The sequence below is a fragment of the Pinus tabuliformis genome, chromosome 3_2, assembly GCF_031772625.1.
Source record: "Pinus tabuliformis cultivar Carrire ecotype Pingquan chromosome 3_2, CPIR1, whole genome shotgun sequence".
In the NCBI taxonomy this organism is placed as follows: Eukaryota; Viridiplantae; Streptophyta; class Pinopsida; order Pinales; family Pinaceae; genus Pinus; species Pinus tabuliformis.
In genome coordinates, this window is record NC_142302.1 from 718,849,840 (window position 1) to 718,869,719 (window position 19,880).

The following is a 19,880-nucleotide window of genomic DNA, read 5'->3' on the forward strand; positions in this document are numbered from 1 at the left end:
CCACTATACCAATCCAGAGAAGATATTAGAGCTCAATCATCCCCCTCCAATGCCTAGTGCTCAGAAAAATATTTCCAACGGTATATAGAAATCCAAAAATGGACTCCTGGAGCAACAGTTAAAGCAATTTGAAGATTACCATGAAAAAACCTAGCAAATGAAGAAAAATGGCTAAGTATGAAGGGTAAATTGCAATCAGAGGTCGGGGGCCCCAGGCATAATGAATATTGCAATCTCGCATTATCTACACTCTAGTGGATCCATGGCCTGACACTCTAAAACCTTTTTGGGGGCCGTACTACGTTATAACATTGTAATCGTCGGGGAGGGCCAAAAAAGTTCAACACAGGAAAAATGGGAAAAAAAGAGTTGGGTTGCCCCCCCTTCTCTCTACTCCATGTGGCAGGTTCCCACATTCAGACGACCCCGCATCTCGCAATCCCACAATATCTATGGATTGGCAGGGTTCTGACTTCAAAGACTTCGCGGGGTTCATTTTGTGATATTATGAGAAATCGTCGGGGGAGGGTAGAAAAATTTTAACACACGAAAGGTGAACAACACAAGAGCAGGCTGCCTCCCTTCTCTCTCCTCCATGTGACACAATCCCGCATCACAACAGTCCCATAGATAGGCATATCGATGGGTTCTGAACCTGAAATACTGTGTGGGGACCGATATTGCAATTTAGTGTTAAATTGTTGGGAGGGCTGAAAAAACCAAATACAAAGGAAATTCTATGTAAAACAAGGTTTGGGCCTCCCCTTTCTCTCTCCTCCACGTGGCATCGACAATCGCTGATTGGTAGGGTCATAGGTTTGGAACTATTAAAAATCGACGATATTGTGATATCGACCAAAATCGTCGAGGAGGGCCGATTTTTAAATACAAAGGAAAGCATGGAAAAATAGAGCTCATCAGGACTCTCCGTCTCTCCTCTAGGGGGACCATGTGGCAACCTCTAATTGGTCCACCAAGTTGACATGGAAGTTGAAGACAATAATGATGTGGCAAGTATGGATGCTGACGTGGCTGGTGAACACGTGTCACTCAGTTTCAACTTTTCATAGGTCAAATGGGGCCATTTTCGGGTGACACATGTCACCTCTCACAAGGTGAGATGTAGCAGTGATGACGTCAGTAGGTTCATCGCAATCGGCAATCACACAATGTAAAGCTTCTCTTCCACTATGTTTCCTTCCCGGCTGCAATTGCGATAAGGAAAGGGACCCCCCCTTTCAGATGCGATAGGTGACATGTTTTATTTTATTAGGACCTTGCATCCGAAACATCATCCCACTTCAACGAAAAGGGTAAGGGGCCTCCTCCTCCATCATGTGATTGTGATATGTGGGCACTCCCTCTAGATGTGATAAAGGATTAAGGCATGGTTTAAAGGGAACTCGTGTTTGGACTGTCGGCCCATGCCAAGGAAAAAGCATGGAGTTAGATAAAACAGTGTTGGAGCATCGATATGCAGGAGAAATCTGTAACAAAGGAAAAGGCCTCCAGACATGGGTCTGAGGGCCTATGCACCTGAGGGATCAGCCCCTGGTCCCAGCTCCTAGTCATATGAGAAAAAGTACACAAAGGGCTACGATAAGGGGGGATAAAGGAGGAATCCAAAAAATAGTTGTTTTCACCTGTTTCAGAGGAAAAAGTTCACGCCTGCATGACTATGTTGTTTCCATGGAAAGCAGCTCACCCACCATGTTAAGGCACTAGTGGGGTAGTATAAAGGCTTAATGGGCAGATGGGCTGGCAACTAGGAGACTTTAAAGGAGCATGCTGCAATGATGGAGTGGTACATGGGATTCAGGAGGATTAATGGTTCAGCATGGGGCCTCGTCCCTCAACACAACAAAGGATTACAAAGGCAAGCACTTTCAATTGACCCAACCCCCACTTCACAGAATAAGGAATCTCAATATTAAAGGCAGAAGTGATGGGGGCAGTTCAGTAGCACAAGAGGCCATACCATGAACAAATTATAGTCTGAGGCCGATGTGATCACAACATGGGCACAAATACTTTCATCTACTGTTCTATATGGTTATTTACTTAGTTTTGTCCTATAACATGCCTTCCCTCCAATGAGGCATTCATTTTTGTAATACCTTTTTGGACCAAAGAGCCATTCAAGATTGATAGAGCTAGTCAACTTGACAGCTGAGTCTGGGGATAGATATTTTTGTTGTAATGTAGCTTTTTTCTCCCCTCTGATAAATAGGGGAAAGCAGTACTTAGTTCAGGTTCATAAATTCTAGAGAAAACACTGCATGTTATAATTTCATATTGTATTTCCTTTGCAATATAGATATTTTCAGAATATCAAGGAAACAGTGGTGATTCCCTCTTCAAAGGATTATAGTATGTGTTCCCCTTCGTTTAACTTATTTTATGTTCATGCTTCTTCTCGAATTCATGTAATTATTGTTTCTAGATGTGTTTCAAGATCCTTCATAGATTCATTAATATCTATATGTTAATGCAAATTCATGTAGTTGTTTTAGAGATTCATTTGTCTGAGCATTGTTTATGTATATGCCAATGAGGGCTATTGAGATTAGATCTTTAAATCTGCATCACATGAATCATAGCTTTCAGTTCTCCCTTCATTCATTATTTCTGCTTGTAACCCAAATAAGCATAGAAATCCTTACTGCCTCAAGCTCTGTGTGTTGAATATAGAGGTCTTGAAGGCTTATTCTCTATGTGATGGGTTACTCTTCTCTCTTATCCTCTCTAACCCACTACATGAAATATTATTAAGTTGTAAGACCTTGAAGCTCTTGGCCTCCACTATTTTTATGCTTATTTCTGAGATCTCAACTAGTGAACAAGTATCACAAATCTATTTTTTGTTTCTTTGGATTAATGAACCAACCTATTTCCTATGTACATATGTATCCATAGATCATAAGTGTTGTCTCCAATTTCCTGTAAATCATTTGAGACACACCATTTTATATGTTCCCAGGCACTGGTCTTGAAGCAATCCAAGGTTGTCTCTGGGAGATACAACATCTTTTGGCGCTGTTGTCGAAGAGCTTATTGAAGGATTCTTTCCCCTGGGATACGACAAGCTAAAACACTCTTTGAATAGGTGATCAAAGTCTATTATGATTACGTCCATGTTAGCTTGGTGACTCCACACCCCTCTCATTATCATTCATAACCCTGGTTTTTAAAAGGCCTCATACTTGCTCAAATACATCTGAGCAGAAAGCCCCATTTGTATCTAACCCTGAAAAATTGATTTTTAAGAATGTTTGGAAAGAGAAAACTCCCCCAGACTGTGTACCATCTCATCAGCCTTCGAAGGTCCCCCCTTTAGTTCTTAGCCTAATACCCTCCTTCCCCTACAACCCCTGTGGTCTGAACCTGAGTCCCTCAAGAAAATTTGAATCTTCCTCCACTAGTCTAGATGGCTCTCCCAAGATTTTTGCTCAATAAATATGCACTTCTTTATCTACCCAACTTCTTAGTGCAATGCCCCAATACTACCTAAAGCATCTACCTAGGTTCAATGGGGAAGATGATAACATGGCACAAAGCCACATCGAAACCTTCAATGCCTTTTCCAGGAACATAAATGTGGAATAATTAGATGTGGTTATGAGACTGTTTGTACAATCCCTCGATGGAGAGGCTAGAAAATGGTTCAAATCCCTACCTAATGCCTCCATCCCTCCATGGGAGAAACTTGAAAACTCTTTCACCCAGAAATCAAGAGAAAAGAGGAACCATGAGTACCTCGTCACTAAGTTCAATGAAATAAGGAAAAATTCGAAGGAGGACACTACAAAATTTATCAAAAGATTCAATAAGCAATTCCATAGCCTGCCAGCTAACATAAAGCCTCCCTCGGTTGTAGCTCGTGTGTTTTTCTTGGGAGCCTTTGACTCTAATGTTGGTTTTACCCTGGGAGAAAAGAAATCTACCACTCTCGACCAACTTTAGATTGATGCTCTCGAAGTGGAAGTAAGTATGGCCCTACTAAGGAAGTTAAGGGCAAAGAAAGAACCTGTTGAACCCAAAAGAGGAAAAGAAGAAACATCCTCCTCTGGGCGATTTGGGGAATCATCAGACCCAAAGTGGGATGATCTAGATAAAGTCATCAATATCTTATCACAAAAGGTTGGTAAGATCGAAATCAAGGACAAGAACCTCTCCCCTTATACTTGGAATATAATCCCAATCAACAATCATCGGATACTCAGGAAATGCAGGGCAATATATTTGTTGGTTTTGCTGAAGAGGAACATGAAAATATGGCCCACCAAGAGGTCATTCATAATAGAGAAGCAGTAGCAGAGGAAGAAGATATGGTTTATTATTGCAGACAATTTGCAGAGTTCATGGAAATACAGACACAACGTAAATATAATTTAATATCTTCGAAGAAGAGGTTGAGAGAAGCATAATGGCAAGGGGAAAATACTCCCCAAATGGTTCCTCCAACCCCAAACAAAGGGAAGGGTAAGTTGCATCCTGACCCAACCAAGCCAAGAGTCTCTGAAAATAAAGAGAGCAATGATCCTAAGGGACACACAAAAAAACAGGCACCTGATCTGCTGAAAACTGCCAGTGGGAAGGGATAAGGAACAGAGCATGGAGATGCAAAAAAGGCCCAACATACGTTCAATCTCCAGTAGGAGTTGGAAAAGGTAAAAATTCTTGTTCCTCTAAATAAGCTTTTAAAGCAGCCTCATTACCAAGCTCAAGTCTCCAAATTCGTGCATCAAACCGGCTCAACACCATCCCATGATAGTTTGAATCTCCATGAGGAGAGGTCAATGGTTGTTTTTGGGCCACATGTGGAAGAGTTGGATCCCTCTACTACATCATTTTATGTGACTCTGGTGATCCATGAGATTTTGTTGCATAAATTCCTGTTGGATTCAAGAGCTTCACACAGCCTCATGCCATTATCAATAATGGAACAACTAAGTTTGGAGATCACCAGACCATACAAAGACTTATACTCCTTTAACTCCAAGAGATTAAAGTGTTTAGGGATGATAAAGGATTTGGTGGTAAACTTGGCTCAGATCCCATTGAAGAGTGTGGTCATGGATATAGTAGTGACAAGCATACGTCCTCACTTTGGAATTCACTTATCCAGATCTTGGGGTTCCAAGGTGGTGGCTCTATCAAGCTAGATCTTACTTATGCCACTATTCCCACTTTTGGAGGTGAGAAATAAGGTAGTATAGAGAATCTCGATTTGTGAAAACTGTGACCCTGACTAAAGGCTCAGAGAACTCCCTAGTGCATGGGAAAGACAGTGACATCTCCTGCCTATTCTTGGAAGAGGATGAGAACCTATTAGAAGAAGAATTAGTACACTTGACAAGGCAGTTGAAATACCAGCATTTAAATGAAAACAAGGTATGGAATTTATACTTCCATGGAGAAAACTCAAAATATGGGAACAGAGCTGGAACATTGTTGGTATCTCCAAAAGGCAGCATGATACCCCTCTATTTCAAGCTCGAATTTGAGGCAACCAACAATGTATGGGAGTACGAGGCATTGTTCTTGGGGTTACAAACAACGAGAAATATGAACATTGAATTCCTATTAGTCTATGGATATTCTAAGCTATTTGTGAAGAAAATCCGAGACCAATGCCGAGCCAAACACCCTATGTTGAGGACGTACCGAAATGAAGTGTGGCACTTAATCGACAATTTCTTCCTAGCCATTAATATCCAGTTTCTACCTAGAGAAGAAAACAAGATGGTTGACTCTCTTGCAGTAGCTGCAAGCACTTTCAAGCCCCCACAAAATCCACTCCTGAGATATGAGATAGAAGTCAGACTGTTATAGCACCATTTACCACTCTTGGTAGATTTGATGCTTTGGTTATTACCTAGGGAAACCCTTCCTTTCTAGACTTGGTCCAAATTCCCAAAAACAGTGTTTAGAATCCCATACACTATTTTTCCCTGTATAAAAGGACTATACACATGGGTCATTCTATACCTAACCTGTGTATATGTGTTAAAACACTAAAAATATATATAATCTCCTTAAATTTAGGCAATGTTTATAGGTTTTACCTGTTACTCACCTACTGTAGCTCATGCCCCAACTGTTTCTCAACTGAAGAAACTAATTTGGAGAAGTATAAATAAAACTCCATGGGAAGGCCTAAGGGGAGAAGAGATGAGATATTGATATTACAATTGATTACATCCCTGATCAAGTTTGAAGAAATCCCTGTGCCTGCTACGCTCCCAAGTTATGGGAAACCTTTGTTTCCTACTTTGAGATATCTTCATCCCTTTTATGACATCCTTGTGTATATTGATGGATGAATATTGTTGAGGCCTAGGCAGGATGGATACAGAGGATAGTTCTACTTGGAGCTGGAGGAAGACTCAGGTTGTAGTTTTCCACATTTCATTTAGCTTACATAAATAAAGAAATAGTGTTCTGTTCTTGATATTTGTTATATTTATGCATTAATCTATGTTATGATTTACATATGAAATCTTATGTTAATGCTCATTTGCTCACTTGCTTATATGATTTAACACCTATATCATGAGCATGATTTCTATTACTACTATTGTATATGCTTTTCTTGGATATGTTACAGGTTCTAAAGGCATTGGAAGGAGCAGAGGGTTTGGACACTACGGGATCAACCTCGAACGTAGGACCTCTAGGTAATACCTCTTCTTCCTACTTTAGTAGTTTATGCATTTAGATGGTGTGTCTGTGTGTTTCTTTATATTGTATTCCCTCCGCTCTATTGGGGTTTTCAACCCAAGACCCTAGGGTGTTTCCACTCACAACACAGACACCATTAGGGGAATTTTTAGGTCTAAAATGGGCCTCCTAAGAAAAATGTACAACCAAAATAAACTTTATAAAAGCCAATAGGATTCAAGATGATTATGTCAACCATGGGGGATGATTCACCATTTTTGGAGTAAAAAAGTAAAAAGATTAAAAAATAATAAAATAATAAAACTATTTTTTCAACTCATATTTTCAACTTATCTCCCTAAGGTTTTACTCAAATTTCAAGTAGGAAGACTTAGTGGATTCACAATTTAATTACTCATCCAAGGAGTACCCATGTTGAATACTTTTGATGGACCCTACTACATAAAAATGAAAAATACATGAAAAAACGTGATTGCAATCACTCTTTTTCAGGTATTTCTCATTTTTCATGTAGTAGGGTCCATTGAAAGTATGCAACATGGGTACTCCTTGGATGAGGAATCAAAATTTTCATACAATGAGTGTTTCCGCTCGAAATTTGAGTAAACCCATAGGGAGATAAGTTGAAAATACGAGTTCAAAAATTATTTTTTTCTTTTCTCCCTCTACAATTCGATGATGTAATATAATCATATTTTATTATTTCCACTATTATTTTATAATTTCCTTAGAAGGCCCATTTTAGACCTCAAAATTCCCCTTATGATACCTTCAATACTTGATAATGTCAAACACTAGTAGGTATTCAAAGATGATGAGCAAGTAAAAAGATTCATAGAAGTCATTGGGGAGTTTTCCCACTTCACCATCAATCAAGAAGAAGAAGAAGTAGAACAAGAAGTCACTCCATGGAAAGACACAATGGTTGGGAAAAAAAAATTCAACTAAAAGGGAACATCATCCCTTGTGTAGTTGTTCCACTAGAACAACCTTTCAATAAAGACAACATAGCATCCAAGCTAATGGCCCCATAGAAGGATGAAAAATTCGAAGACAGTGACATTGGATCAGAGGAGGAACCCTAGGTGATCAGGTTGTCCAAATGAGCCCCACTGCAATACAGACAGAGGTATTTAGATCTATTCAAAACTTAAAAAGATGTATTTTCTTAGTCCTACAATGATTTGAAATCGTTTGACACAAATATTATTCAACATAAGATTCCTTTGAAGAGTGGGATAAAGCCATGCAAACAAAAACTTAGACAAATAAACCCACTATTACTCCCCTCCATTGAAAAGGAGGTAAGGAATTTTTTGCAGGCCAAAATCATAATCCCTCTAAGATACTCTGAGTGGGTGTCTAATTTGGTCCCTATCCAGAAGAGTAACAAAGATATAAGGCTATGCGTGGACTTCCGAAATTTAAATAGGGCTTCCCAGAAGGACAACTACCTTCTGCCCAAGATGGATAATATATTGCAAAAGGTAGTGGGTGCATCCAGAATGTCCATGATGGACGAATTCTCAGGATATAACCAAGTGGTGGTCCACTCAGAGGACCAGAAAAAGACTACTTGCACCACCCCGTGGGGGACCTTCATGTATGCCCACATGCCATTTGGGTTGATAAATGGGGGAGTCACATTCCAAAGAGCTATGGACAGAGTTTTTGTGGGCAAGCAAGATAAATTTGTGTTAGTGTACCTAGACGACATCACACTCTTTTCTAATACTGATGAAGATCATATCCTCCATTTAAAGCTTGTTTTCGAGAAGTGCAGAAGGTATGGTCTCTCTCTGAATTTGAGGAAGTCTCAATTCGCCCTGAATGAGGGGAAGCTGCTTGGGCACATAGTAGTGCAAGAAGGAGTAAAGATTGATCCTGAATGAGTCAAATCCATCAGCCTCATTTCCTTGCCCATGAACAAGAAAAAAGTCCAGGGCTTTTTGGGGAGGATAAATTTCTTAAGGCAATTCGTGCCCAACTCTGCTAAGATAGTTAAAGGAATCACAAATATGCTCAAGAAGGAGAACGAAGTTAAGTGGAGCTCTGCCCCCCATGATTATTTCACAAGGATCAAGCAAGCTTTGGTTGAGGCCCTAGTGCTAGCCATCCTCAATTATTCAGTGCCCTTCTACATCTTTTCTTTCGCCTCTCCACATACCACTGTTGTTGTGCTTTTATAGAAAAATAAAGATGGTTACAAGCAGCCTATTGCCTTTTTTAGCCAAGTCTTGAGGGACGCTGATTTGAAGTATGATATATTGGATAAATAGGCTTATGCATTGGTCAAGGTGTTGAATTCATTTCATAGGTATGTGCCGCAATCCAAAATCACAGCGTTTTTCACAACGAATGTTGTCAAAGACATTCTGGTGTAGGGAGACAGTGAAGGGAAGAGGGGTAGATGGATAGCTAAAATACAAGAATATTAGCTGGAAGTCAAGCCTACCAATCTCATCAAAGGCTAGGGGTTGGCCAAGATTTTGTCTGAATCCAACATCCAAGCTCTAAGAATAAGCCTGATCACAGAGGAGGGAATCCTAGAGGATGAACAGAGCAGAATAAAAATGGTTGAGAAAAAGATCTATTCCAAATATGAGGGATCACCTAGGTATAAGAACATTTTTCATTACCTCTTATTCCTCAGGTTCCCATTGGGGCTGGATAGATCTTAATACTGGAGTCTGAGATTGTAGACACATAAATACATTATATATAATGGACTTATATATTGGAAATACTTGGTGGGGGTATTTTTGCTATGTGTGGCTGAGAGAGAAACTTGTAAAGTGATTGAGGTTTTCCATGGGGGAGTCTATGGAGGACACTACAAATGGAAGGAAACATCACACAAAATCCTCAAGGGAGGATTTTAATAGCCCACGTTGTTTGGAGATGTTTATTCTCAGGTCAAATCATGCCAAAAATGCCAGCTATATGTTGAAAGACAGATGTTTGCTCCTCTCCCCTTGATTCCTGCACATGTAGAGGAACCCTTTAGACAATGGGGATTGGACTTCATTGGAGAAATTAACCCACCTTCTAGCAGCCAACACAAGTGGATTTTAACAGCCACTAACTATTTTACCAAGTGGGCAGAGGCTATCCCAGCTAGGAATGCTACTGATTCAGTGGTGATAAAATTCATGGAGGAGAACGTATTGTCCCACTTTGGGTGTCCTTTTAAAATCATCACTGATAATGCACAGGTCTTCAAATTTTTCAAGTTCACCAACTTCTGCCACAAATTAAACATCATTATTGGACACTCCACTCCATACTACCCTCAAGGGAATGGCTTGGCCAAGTCTTCCAATAAAACCATGGTGATAGTTCTAAAGAATACCATCACTGAAAATCAAAGGAACTGGGACTCTCAACTAAAGTTTGCTCTGTGGGATAACCGTGCAACACCCAAAAGATCCACTAGGAAATGCCCTTTTGAGCTAGTATATGGCAAGGTTGTTTTCTTCCCTATCCAATTAGCAATGCCAGTAGCTAAGTTGCTTCAAGAATTTGAGGAAGAGCCTAGCGCCTTGACTAGAAGAATAAATCAGTTGGTGGAGCTTCACGAGAACAGAGAGCAGGTGGGGACCAAACTGTCAAACTAACAAAGGATGAAATCCCTATTTAACAAGAAGGCTAAGGAAAACCCTCTTCAGTAAGAAGATTTACTGCTTAGATGGGGTGTCAAGTGAGAAGACAAAGGCAAGCATGGGAAATTTGATCCACTATGGTTCGGCCTCTTCAAGATTGCAGAAGACAGGGGAAACAACATTTATATGCTTGAAAACTTGGATGGTAAACTGTTGGAACTTCCTATAAATGATCAGTTCCTAAATTTTTATTTTCAAAATTAAAGATATATGTCTCTTGCTCATTGTACATATCCAGTGTGTGTTGAAAGTTTCATTTGAGTTTTTCAGTTTATTATCAAAAATTCCTTTTTCACATAATTATATTTTGTTTAAGAATAAATCCATGCCCAATGGAAGGAAGGGCTACTGGCCTTTAGGTCATCAACACCTTTCTAGCAAGGCACTATCCCCAGTTGGAGACAATGTTGTCACTCGCTACATTGTGGATTTCAATTGGTCAAGGTTGCCCAAGCACAGTGAAATTTGGAGCCATTGTCCCAAGCCACATAAGATCTTAGAGCTCAATCAACCCCCATACAATGCCTAGTGCTCATAAAAATATTTCCAACGGTATATAGAAGTCCAAAAATGGACTCTTGGAGCAACAGTTAAAGCACTTTGAAGATTACCATAAAAGAACCCAACAAATGAAGAAAAATGGTTAAGTATGAAGGGTAAATCGCAATCGGAGGTCGAGGCCCTGGGCATAGTGAATCCCGTAATTCCTCATTATCGGCACATCGGAGGATCCATGGGCTAACACTCTAAAACCTTTGTGGGGGTCGATCTGCGATATAATGATGTAATCTTCATGGGAGGGCCGAAAAAGTTCAACACAGGAAAGGCAGGAAAAATAGAGCCAGGCCACGCCCCTTCTCTCTCCTCCATGTGAGGGGTTCCCACATCTTGGTGATCTCTCATACCTCAATCCCACAATATCTATGGATTGGCAGGGTTCTGATTTCAAAGACTTTGTGGGGACCTATTTTCAATATAATGAGAAAGTGTTGGGGGAGGGCTGAAAAATTTTAACGCAGGAAAGGCGAGAAACATAGGAGAAGGCCACCTCCCTTCTCTCTCCTCCACATGGCGAAATCCCGCATCCTGCATCTCGCATCACAGCTGTCCCTTAGATAGGTGTATCAGCCGGTTCTGAACCTGAAATACCATGCAGGGGCCGATATTGCAATTTAGTATTAAATTGCCAGGAGGGCCGAGAAAACCAAATACAAAGGAAATTCTTTGTAAAACAAGGGTCAGGGCTCCCCTTTCTCTCTCCTCCATGTGGCATCAGTGATCGATAGTCGATGGGGTCACAGGTCTGGAACTATAAAAAATTGTCGATATTGCGATATGGACCAAAATCACTGGGGACGGTCGATTTTTAAATACAAAGGAAAGCATGGAAAAACAGAGCCTGATGAAACTCTCTCTCTCTCCTCCACTGGGGCCATGTGGCGACCTCTGATTGGTCCACTGAGATGACATGGCATCTGACGACAGCAATGACATCGTAAGTACAGATTCTAACATGGTGGGTGGACACATGTCACTCAGTTTCATCTTTTCTAGAGGTCAAAGGGGGCCATTTCTGGTTGAAATGTAGCAATGATGACGTCAACAGGTTCATCGAAATTGGAGATCGCACAATGTAAAGCTTCTATTCCGCCGTGTTTCCTTCCCTCCTGCAATTTTGACAAGGAAAGGGACCCCCCCTCCCCAGATGCAATAGGTGATGTGTTTTTATTGTATTAGGACCTTGCGTTTCGACTATCGTCCCACTCCAAAGAAAAGGGTAAGGGGCCTCCTCATCGAGCATGTGATTGCGATATGTGGGAAATACCTTTGGATGCGGTAAAGGATTAACGCATGGTTTATAGGGAACTCACGTTCGAATTGTTGGACCGCACCAAGGAAAAAGCATGGAGCTGGATAAAACATTGTTGAAGTGCTGATATGTGGGAGAAATAAATAACAAAGGAAAAGGCCTCCAGACATGGGTCCGAGGGCCTTAGTGCTTAAGGGCTCAACCCCTGGTCCCGGCTCTCATTCATATGAGGAAAAGCACACGAAGGGCTACGATAAGGGGGGCTAAAGGAGGAATCCAAAAAATACCTGTTTTCACCTATTTCAGAGGAAAAACCCCATGCCTGCAAGACTGTCTTGTTTCCATGGTAATTAACTCACCCACCATGTCAAGGCACTGGTTGGGCAGTATAGAGGCTTAATGAGCAGATGGGCTAGCAGCTAGGAGACTTTAAGGGATCATGGTGCAGCGATGGAGCAGTACATGGGATTCAGGAGGATTAATGGTTTAGCATGGGGCCTCGTCCCTCCACACAGCAAAGGACTGCAAAGGTAAGTGCCTTCAATTGACCCAACCCCCACTTCACAAAACAAGGCATCTTAGCAGCAAAGGCAGAAGCAATGGGGGAATTTGAGAAGCATAGGAGGCCATACCATGAACAAATTACAACCTGAGGCTGATGTGATCACAGGATGGGCACAGAGACTTTCATATACTGTTTTCTCTAGTTATTTACTTAGTTTTGTCCTGTAACATCTCTTCCTTCCAATGAGGCATTCATTTCTGTAATACCTTTTTGGGCCACAAAGCCATTCATGACTGATATAGCTAGTTGACTTGATAGCTGAGTCTAGGGATAAATATTTTTGTTGTAATGTAGCTTCTTGCTCCCCTCTGATAAATAGGGGAAATAAATACTTTGTTTAGGTTCAGAAATTCTAGAGAAAACACTGCATGTTATAATTTCAGACTGTATTTCATTTGCAATATTGATCTTTTCATAATAACAAGGAAACAGTGGTGATCCCCTCTTCAAAGGATTACATCATCTATTCCCCTTTCTCTAACTCATTTTATGTTCATGCTTCTTCCCTGAATTCATGAAATTATTGTTGCTAGATGTGTTTCGAGCTCCCTCACATATTAATATCTATGTGTTAATGCAAATGCCTATGGGTATTTCATAGATTCATTTGTCTGAACATTGTTTATGTATATGCCTGTGATGACTATTGAGATTAGATCTTTAAATCTGCATCACATGAATCATAGCTTTCATTTCTCCATTCATTCATTATTTCTTCTTATAACCCAAATAAGCATAGAAATCCTTACTACCCCAAGCTCTATGTGTTGAATATAGAGGTCTTGAAGCCTTATGCTCTATGTGATGGGTTACTCTTCTCTCTTATCCTCTATCACCCACTCCGCGAAAGATTATTAAGATGTAAGACCTTGAAGCTCTTGGCCTCCACTATTTTTATGCTTATTTCTAAGATCTAAACTAGTGAAGAAGTATCACAAATCTATTTTCCATTTATTTGGATTAATGAACCAACCTATTTCATATGTACATATGTATCCATAGATCAAAAGTGTTATCTCCAGTTTCTTGTAAATAATTGAGACACGCCATTTTATATGTTCCCAAGCACTGGTCTTGAAGCAATCCAAGGTTGGCTTTGGGAGATACAACATGTAGTGACCTCTACCTCATCTCCCTTATGAGATCATGGTTGGAGGGCTCCATTCTCACAGCCCAAAAACGGATTTATTGTTTGATCACTACATAACTTAGGTTTTCTTGTTGCATAGATCATTGTTTCTCAATTCCTTAGAAGTACCCACAATTGTCATTTTTGTTTCTTGAGTTTGCTATGGTTTAGAATCACTTACATTCATAAACTTAGCCATTAGCCATTAATAACTTTGTTTTTCCTAAATTCAACTCATTTTTTCCATATATAAATGAATTTGTGCATAAATGAAGAAAAGAATGTATGTTTTAGTTTATGATCATCAAGGAGACCTCATCTCACCACCCCCATCCAATTCTTCTCCACCTACACTACCAAAGTCCACCAAACCCTAATCCAGATTTTTGTTTTTTAGAAAAGTGGACATTTTCGTTGAGAAAGTCTAACCATCTTGAAGACTTAGGCTGATCCTAGGGTAGTGTGCCCTCCTCGTTGCCTTATTTCCCTATCAAAAACCTTTCCCACACTTCATCCTACCTTTCCTACCTCCCTATAAGCTTTTGGCCATTTTCCTATAGTAAAACAAGGCATCTTGTAGTAGAACTAGGACATCGTGTAGTACTACAGGAAACCCTGTAAGACCTTGTTTTAAGCCTGAATTTAGCAGAAATGTTCATTTGAGATTAGGTTAGGTGTCTACTCGGCTTCTATACCCTCAACACCATTCCAGAATTGATTCCCCATACCTGTGTCCCCTGCCAAGGATCAAAGTGGTTAAATTATCATTTACATTCATAAAATTGAAAATCAAAAAGGCTTTTCTACAATTTCTAGTTAGTACATACATGTAGCAGTCGCAGTAGTTTTAGGATAATTTCCATGCTTACTTAGTCTAGATAAATAGATGTTAGATGCAAGGTTAAGTTAGGTCTCTTTTGCAAGAAATATGTGTAGATGATAGCTAGATGATTTCATGTCACTTTTGTTGGGCGCTAGATCCCCCAAGGGCAGTGTTGGGGTTTAAAGCCCATATTTTGGTACAAATTTTGTAATCCTAATGTAAAGACTCTACATTTTGTGGTTGCGTAGTGCGTAGTTGGTAAATATTCAAAGGGTTGTCCACCCTTATTTTGATAATGTAATGTTGGTTGTAAAAGATCTACCCATGGTCCATGTTCCATAGGATTGTATAAATAGAGCTAAGCTCTAAGTAAATAGATAGATCAATCAATGAATAGAAGAGATTGAATATAAATGAGAGATATCTCTAAGTAGAAGTCTAAGTTTGTGTCATATCATAGGTAGAGGCTCTGCAACTGAGTGCGCAGAGGCCTAGAAGTCTGCAATTGAGTGCGCAGAGCCTTGCAACTGAGTGCGCAAGGCGAGTCGATTCTGTAACCGTTTGGAATTATCAATAAAGAGAAGTATTCTATAATTTCTGCATCTTTGTTTCCTATTCCTGCATCTGTTATATTGGGTATGAATTTCACTTCTGATGTTTATATGATGCGTGAATCTGTATAACTGTATTGGTTAAGTGAACACAAGTAAGAACATCTGTTTACGCAAAGCTAAATAAGATTTGTTAATAAGATAAGTAAGATACTTAGCGTAGTTTGGGGAAATATCACAGTTCACTGCCCTAGCAGTGCGAAAGCACCTCAACCGCTAGTTAGGGTTATGTGGAAGCTGATTGTAATATTTCACGAAGGTAATGAAGCGTAGAACATAGGGATAAGCAACATGCGTGAATGCAAGTATAGTTGGAATAAACTAACATCACATCCATATCAAGGGTGCGGAAACTTGGTTCCAGCATCCCCCCATACTGCTTCAGGTGAGACTTCAGTTTGTGCTCCGCGGACTGATGCCGAAAGAGCCAGTAGTGTAGGGATTTGTTAGGCTAACTAACGTTGAACCTGGGTTAGGCCCCCACAAGCCAACAAATGGTTCCATTGCCGGGACCAGAATCTGCATGAGAGATGTGTGATGTTGTATCACTGGAATCCAACTAAGAAAGAAATCAAAGGTTGGTTGGGCAAAAGAATTCACGAGTTCGTGGCGTAGGAGAATAGAAACCTGTGACTGTCAAAAGAACAGTGTCTAGCCAGCTACTTGTATATGGAGATCCATGAAATCTTTTTCGTGTCCTTCCCTACTGAGCTATACCAGTGGATCATGAAGCTAGCAGATAGCCAAGGAAGGTGGCAGCTTGATGGTCCTATTGTGTGGACCACAGAGCTGGTGCGAAGGTTGGAAGCATCAGAGGATAATTTCACACACGTCGTTGATCACTAGCTCGATCGCATTATAGGAGGATTTGTTACTGAGTTAGCAGTGAAAACCTGAGTCAGCTATAGCAAGGCAGAGAGACGCTTTTTCAAAGGACTGCGAGGTAAGTACGTAAAATCTTTGAATACTTGGATTAAAATGTTGTTGTGCGAAAATCGAGTTATGTAGTTACCTTGATGTTTGGGACTATGCGAAGTGGAAAAATTTACAGAAATGAAGGAAATAAGGGTCCGGAGTATAGCCCTTGATTTCACCACCGTGAAGGGACGAAGAAGGGATAGTGAAGGTCTCTCCGTGAAGTGTTATTCAATTAATAAGACAAGGATTTCCACGAATACCACCTCCACCCACACCACCTCCATCTTTGCTACCATCACCTCCAACTTCACCCATACCACCTCCACCACCACCATGATTCAGTATGGCAAACACAATGAAGTTGCCTGTGTTTAAAGGCTTGGTAAATGAGGACCTGGACCAATTCTGGTTCATTATGAGGGCTGTATGGGAAGCTCAAGGTGTTATGAATGATAAAATAAAGAAGGAAACACTGGTTAGTGCTCTACAAGATCGCGCGCTGAATTGGTATATTAAGTACTCCAGCGATAACCTGAATTCTAGAGTAGCAGACATCCAAACAACAATGAATAGGGAATTTAGCAGACCTAAATCTGAAGTGCAGTCGGTTGTGGGATTCAAAGAAATCACGATGCTACCAGGCGAGATGCCTTGGGAACTAGATCAGAGGCTGAAATGTATGATCCATGAAGCCAACTTGAATTTTACAGATGGAAAGCATCGTGAGTGATTTGTAGCTTCGCTACTAACACACTTAAGGAGTGCACTATCGCAGCAGAAGATAACAACTCAAGTAGAGGCCTTGGATATTTCCATGAGACTACATGAGACCCCAATGCAGTGTCCTAATTTGGGAGTTCATCAGATCCATGTCCAACTGAAGAATATGCGCCTTGAGATGCAAACCTTGAAGCGGGATAGGATGGTTCAGCCAGAGGTATCCAAAGAAGTATGGTGCGTGAAATGCAAGAGTCAGGGTAATGACAAATACCACTGCCCAGTCTTTACAGATTACCTTGTAGGAGGAGGACCAATGACTTTAAGGCTAGAAGCTCAAGCAAGACCTAGTGTGGTGCCTGCTTTGTGGTGCATTATCTGTTAGATAGCCGGAAAACATGCCACGGATAACTACCACCTGTTATAGAAGCATACGCAAACTCCGCAACAGTTTTTTTGCAACTTTTGTAGGTCAATGGGACATGACGAGCGTACTTACAGAAGCTATGAATTGATGATGGATAGAACGCTCGCCTATAGAGTTCAGGCTGAAATGCCGCCCCTTGACCAAAATGCAAGGATGGCATGAATAGGATTTCAGGGGCGCAGACGAGGCCGAGGCAGAGGAGGACCTGGCAGAGGTTGCGGATAGTTGATTTTCTACAATTGCGGAGGGCTCGGACACTATGCCCGCGATTGCACTAATCCAACACGCCTGTTGTGTAAGTATTTCACGTTGTTTGATCATGAGACAGAAGATTTTCCTATGCTAATAACTAGGATACATGAAAAAGGAGTGTTACCACCTCCCCTGACTCAGAACCTGCAAATGATGAGGACTGAGTCGCGCGAGGAAGATCAAAATGTAAATATAGTGCTTCAAAGTGGAATTGCAATGGGAGATGACAAGGGGAAACAACCAGAAGATAGTACCTAGGTTTGTAAAGCCTCAGCGAAAGAGGCTGAGTTCAATTTGGAGTGCGCTCGGGAAACCTTCATGGAAGCTAAGAAGAGCTTCGTTGAGGTCTCCACTTCAAGAAGCAAAGATAAACCAGAGTCGGAAATGGACCCATCCATGCTCACAACTTTCTTGGAAACCAGTATGAAGTTACTGCGTGACAGTAAGGCTGTGAAAGGGTTACAGGAACTTATCAATAGACACGTTGGGACCGCACTAGGTGAACCACACGTAGTCCACAAGATCAGAAAGCATAAAACAAGGATGAGATGTGAAATGAGACTCACCGCGTAGATCGGAGAATATGAAATAGATCAAGTCATTCTGGATTTGGGATCAAATGTGAATTTTTTACCAAAACAAAAATGGGAGTGAATGGGGAGACCTGCGCTACAATTGTCTTTGATTCATCTAAGGATGGTGAATTAGTAGAAAATAATACCCATGGGGTGGCTGCAGGGAGTAACCGTGGATATTGAGGGAGTGAGCACGCTGGTAGATTTTGAAGTAATAGAGATTGTTGATGACAACAATCCCTACCCTGCGCTCTTGGGAATTGATTGGGCTACTAATATGAATGGGGTAATCAATCTAAAGAAGTGAAATATGATTTTTTAGAATAAGTCACTGCGCATAATAATACCCCTGGACCCTGATGAAGGATCGTGCTATATGGAGCTGGTCAGCGACTATGAGAGCATTGATGACTTGGACTGCATCTATAAGATAATGGTGCGAGACCAAGACTGGGTGAATCCCACCACGGATGGGCAGATTACATGGGATCATGAGAGTTCCTACACTTCGGACTCCAACGAAGAAATAGAATGTTGGCAGAACCAGTTACATGAAGTAACTATGTTGAATTGAAATATGATGACCAAGTCGCTATGTTGCGTATCATCAAAGGTAAGAAATATGCCTATTTATGATGACCTAAATGAGGTAGATATCTTTTTGAATGCATTTGAAAGGGAAGTGCCAGAAAAACAACACTTCTAGGCCTTTGACTGGGTACTGAACGCTACGCTCGCAAGATGGTGGGGTATGCACAAGGGGAGTTTTGATGATTGGCGTGAATGTAGAAGAATGATGTGCGCATGATTTGGGAAGCCTAAGATGCAACTGACAGAGAAGTATGATCGGAAGAATGATCCACGCACACATCTGGCCAAGTGGACAAAGGCTTATGGAGAAAATCCACAACCTGAGTGGGTTCACCTATTTTATCATACTTTGGACGTTATCCCAATGAATTGGTATGTAGAAATAGAGCTTCGCCATGGGACAGGTGAATGGGATATCCTATGTGAAGGATTCATGATGACATTTAGTTTTGAGGACAAGGTTGATGGTATTGAGGAAGCGCTACAAGAGGTGAAAGAAACCATCTTTAGGATACCGCAAGATCCTTTACACCTGATGTAGCCTGAATGGGCTACTTAGCTAAGTCACGTGCTGGAATGTTATAATGTAATTGTTGAAGAAGAGGATGAGGATCCATGGAATATCAACATTCCAAAGACAGAAGGCCACCGCGAGGTTCAGGGACCACAGATTGAGAACCATGATATAACTGTGCCAGTGAAAACTAGACAGTCGAACATTGGTACGGAGGTAGAACCCAAGTTCGCAAATATTGGAGACTACAGGGATGATGCAACAATGGATAAGGTCACTGAATTACTCCGCGAATATTAGGACCTATTCCCTACCAAGTTTACAGATTTGAAAGGAATAATTGTAGACCTGAGAGTGATGAAGAACACATTAAAACCTGACGCAAAGCCAGTTAAGCAGAGGCCTTACCTCCTAAATCCAAAATACAAGGAGAAGGTTTTCTTAGAGCTAGAAAAAATGCTCATAGAAGGCATCATTAAGCCTATGGAAGAGTCCTATTGGGTAAGCCCAATGGTGGTGCAAGAGAAGAAGTAGAAGGATGAGATAAGGATATGCGTGGATCTTAGGAAGCTGAATGACGCTTGTGTGCATGATCCTTTCCC